The 4,725-nt window shown below is 44.6% G+C and overlaps 1 long non-coding RNA gene across 1 annotated transcript; it reads left to right on the forward strand.

Moving 5' to 3' along the window:
* The first annotated feature begins 1,357 nt into the window (after positions 1-1,357).
* On the forward strand, positions 1,358-4,347 carry LOC138481736 (uncharacterized). The gene is made up of 2 exons (XR_011274369.1): positions 1,358-1,667; positions 4,114-4,347. It is a non-coding gene; the product is annotated as an uncharacterized lncRNA (long non-coding RNA).
* Positions 4,348-4,725: the final 378 nt, after the last annotated feature.

Below are 4,725 nucleotides of genomic sequence, written 5' to 3' on the forward strand. Positions count from 1 at the left end.
GCACAAGATCAGATCATGATTTTATGCCATGTTATTTTCTGTTAGGGCTTGTGATAAAGTGCTCAATCACGGCAAGTGGTGGTCCCCACCAGTAGTGGAAATGGAAAAAATGTACATGGTGATCCCACAAGGGCCGCGATGGGAGTGGAGTTTGGAGGAGTGTGCAGAGTTTTGAGGGGGAGGAGCTGGCAGTTGAACTCCACTCAAAGGAAATGCTCAAAACAATAGTTAAAAAATGGTGCAATTTCTTTCATGCTGCTTCTTTCCAAACTCCAAACTGTGCATCAATTCCTCTTTACATCACCTCCATGGCAGTGGTGCACCCTAAATACTGTTGGTAGTGCAGTGATTTTTAGTACATTGAGGGATCCATAGACACGCTCTACAATAGAAGGCTTCAAGGGTAGCTCAGCAGGTTGAGAGACCGTTGCTGAGATGTTATATATTAAAAACTGGTTGTTAATCGTATGAATTTGTGCAATTCCTTATAAGAAAACAAGTGCTATGAAATGTGTTGGCAAGAGGATGGGTTGGGCTGGTTGCTTGCTTATATTCACGGCGGAGGTGGGTCTATTTCTGCCCCTGTAGTGAAAGTTGGCACCCATGAACCTACAGTTTAATTTCCTAATAACTGCTGTCAGCACAACAGAAGCATTTATTTGTGATTAAAGGGGAAGTTCTCTCAAAATGTTATTGTCCTGTTCGTTCAGGCATGTATTTTGCAGCAGACTGTAATTGAACTTAAAAAAATGTCCTGTGCATCTTACCTTAGTTTTCCTCACTTTTACAAATGCGAAAAGAACGGGTTGGGCACAGCGATCTTGTGCTAATCTTATCCATTGATGCATCACCCTAAGTTAAAGTGCACTCGCTGCAAGAATAAAGCTCATCCGCCCCTCAAACTGACATCACTAGACGCTTACGCCCCTTTTCACAACGCCAATGCACGTCTCGTGTCAATGTTCTCTATGCGCAATCTATTGATGTGTCTCCATGGAAATGCCAGGACGCCTCTTTCCTCGCCAAGTATAAACAGACCCTTTCTGAGCAGACAACATTGCATTTGCTTTTCCAATCGATCACTGTATTTAGTTTTGATCACCTCTGACTCATTTCTGCTCTGTTCAGCTATCTTCCTAGTACGACGCCCGCAAACAGGTGCTTAACTAGCAGAACTAATTTAACTCGGTACTTGCAATTTATTTAATTATTGGTCATATTATGTTCCAATGTCTTCACCAAACCTTATTTAATTTTGAAATGTTATAGTTTGTGCAGATTGTGCATTTATTTGCTCTACGGGTATTTTTAACATTGCAATGTATTTTCTTCTTCTGAAAAATAAAGAGAAAGAAGCAGAAATGATGGGGAATCGGAAGATAGTTGGGAAGATGAATCACCGGAGCCTGAGCATAGTCGCATTGAAGATGTTTCAAACTGGTGTACCTGCAATCGTTGCAATGTCATGCCAACCGTGGTGGAGAACTGCTGCTGCCAAGAAAACTCTGGATGCTTGGTCTATATAGCAGAAGAAGCCACACCACTGCTATGCGTTACCGAGCTACATGACTTCAGGGCAGCCTGCCTCACAAGGTCCGTGTTGAGGATTATGATGGTGCTCATGCACGAACTTCGCGCAACAGTTCGCCCGCAGAAACAAGTAACTAGTAAGTATACTCTAGATGTGATGTAATTTTAACCACTGAGACGACTAACATTTCATGTTGTTTGTTAAAATGGATTTCTAAACTCTGATCTGGTGGGCAGAAGTTTAGGAGGCCACCCTCGGTTTAGAGAAACAAGGGAACCTTCTGGACAAGCCAGATCAATCTAGGTAGCTTGGCAGGCGGTCAAGACCAAGTCTCAGGACGGATCAGAGTGATCGGAAGCCCACAATTAGCCCACACAGCAATGAACCAGAAATGACTCTTAGACAAGTGTATATGAAAAATATCTATACATTTATTGTCGACCGGACCAAATAGACACAAGTAACTTTAGCAATGAGAAAACAGTTATCACACAAATCCTTAAACTATACAATATATATACTTCACATTTCCTAATGCCCTATAGGGGTACAATCTAGCCACAACCTGTGAAGGAGAGGGTTGAGTTAACACAGTTATAGCAATAGGCAATTCTTCAAAGTGTGTTCCCTAACTTTTGAGTTCAACCCTAAGAAGAGTGGAGCCTTATGCTCAACGGTACAGTTGCGCATAAAAATGCACGATCGCGCAGATGAACGACAAGCAAGTCTTCTTGTGAGGGCTGTAGCAAGTCAGGAAGGGGATTGAGGCGGTGAAGAATTGGTTCCCACTATTTGTGTAGGCCCTGCCCTTGGTGGCAAAGCAGTATTCAAATGGCGAGAATAGATAGGGAGCGCAGGCTAACCCAGCCAAGTTTGAATACCTTTAAGGAAAACTTGTGCGTAAAATGGATTGATTGTGCCAGGGGGCCAACAGTAAGTGATGCAAGTACTCACAAACCCTCGGCACATATCGGACCAAACTTTGCCAGTTTAGCCGAGGTCGCTAGTAGGTGCGAGTCCTGCAGTTTCGTGGTTCTCTGGCTCTGAGCAGCTACGGTGGAGAACGATTGTCCGTGACGGGACAGTTGCCTTTTCTCAGCTTCCGAAGGAGGTATGAAGAAAATTTCCGATGCAGCTGGCTTCAGGGCACAGGAGAGCAGAACAGCAGGGGATCTATAGTGACCGTCACCACCTGGTAGTGACACAGTAATCTTGGATGCAGGCAGCCTATGTACTCTCCTAATTCGGGACCCAGAGGATCTAGGCCTGTGAAATTTGGCAGAAGAATGCACGGCACCACAAGCAAGCGATGTTCCAAGTCTCGGGTCTGCACTCGAGACAGCAGTGGTGCTGCAGGTTACATTTAGGTAGAGCTATGCTCGATGGCCCAGGAACATTTCCGAAGGGGCTCGTTCGGTGGATAAGCAGTCTGTTTCTTCATGTAGGAGACTTGGCTCCTTCCGTAGTTTGGTGAGAACACAGGTAATCAATCTGGAATGGCTGCAGAGCCCCTTCTCTTATCCAAGATTAGTTTTGCACGCAAATCAAAGACTTTCAATAGAAGATCTGCTCACTTGCAGGCATTCCAGACGTGGACCAATCACAGTCCACGGTGGTCTCACTCATTCAGGCAGTCCAGATACCCTTGCACCAGTGGTGTGGATTGGGACGAGACAGTCCCAGCCCACTTCCATGCACACATACGTGACAGGCAGAAGCCCACCAAAGAGATCGGTTTTCGCGAGAGGCGGAATGCCCAAATAAGAAAAACCCAGGTTACTCAGAGTGAAAAAAGACTTTGTGGCTCGGCCATTTTCGGACCTGGCCACAGTCTTAAGCCAAAAGCTGTAAAACCTGTTTTACTCAGTAAAAAGAAGTACAACATTATGAAAAGTAACTGCTGCCACCAATTCCTCCCAGGCACACTCGTACAATCAGCAAAACATCCTTTGAGGGTGTCTAGGGCCAGAAAACAAAAAGGGACCCCAGCGCACGGTACTGGAAGGTACAATTTGCACTGTTAAAAAGTTACCAATAAATGGCAACATAGTCAAAGACTAAGGGAAACATAGTTTTCCAGTACTGACAGTCTGAAGGATGTGTCAGTTTCCCCATAACAAGGAGCAAAAGCCCAGGGGAGTTCAGCTGACGGCTGGGCTCCACTGGACAAAGTCAGGAAAGGATAGCCAAACAAAAGCAAAATGTTTGGGGGGTCCATACATGGAGGGAAAATTGCACATAAATGAAATCTTTCATAACTTTGTTCTCCTACATTGTCGTAACTTCGATCAATTAATGATGAATGAATTTAGTCTGTAAATTGAATACATTTCTTGCACTTATTGCAAATCAGAGTGTATATCGCTTACGTTTCTTTCACTTTCGACTAAATAACAATATTTCTCTATGGCCCAAACCGTTCTGGCTTTAATGGGTGTTCACTTTTGGAATGTGTCGATACTTCAAAGCACAAGTGCATTTTTTCAGAAAGCTACTTTTCTAAGGGCAACAATGCCATCGAATTTAGGATGGTACACTTGTTTGATTCATTCAATTAAAATATTTCGGTTTCTCTTTCACAGGTGGTGCAGGCTGGTGGCCTATCGTTCATTTACATGGTGGCTTCATGGTAGGCTTGCATTCCGCATTGGACGGGTAATACCCACCTGTGTCGTTCAAGCCATTCGTGCCAAATTCCCTAGTGACAGCGAACAGTACAGGGGATTTTAAACACTGTGCCGCAACCTCAAGTCTACAATTTGTAGTTTGTTTGTGCCATCACTATCACCAAACTAAATAAAATTCAAATGAGCATATACGAATAGTTGTTTGAATTTTTCAGTGAGTCAAGAACACGCCCAATCGTCTATGAGGATCATGAAAGAATGGTTGGAGCCCTTTTGCGCTTGCCTCATGCCCATCCATCCCCCTCCTGTATCATTGGTAGTTCGGACCTGTGGCCGTGCTCTTGCAAGGGGGATGGGAGGATGGGAACGCTTAAGGTGCCAAACACCATGTACACTTCAAAGGGATCTTCCGCATGGTGACCATTGTCCACATGCCCCCCTAGACCTGATGTCTCCAGACTCCCCTTTCAAGACCCTCTCTCTGCAATCAACATAAGTTTGTGTCCCTTGATCAGTGTTCTGGGCCTTTTGCGCTTGCCACATGCCTATTCATCCCCCCTCCAGTAT

Source organism: Ambystoma mexicanum, chromosome 5p (genome assembly GCF_040938575.1).
Source record: "Ambystoma mexicanum isolate Mex_15411 chromosome 5p, UKY_AmexF1_1, whole genome shotgun sequence".
Classification (NCBI taxonomy): domain Eukaryota; kingdom Metazoa; phylum Chordata; class Amphibia; order Caudata; family Ambystomatidae; genus Ambystoma; species Ambystoma mexicanum.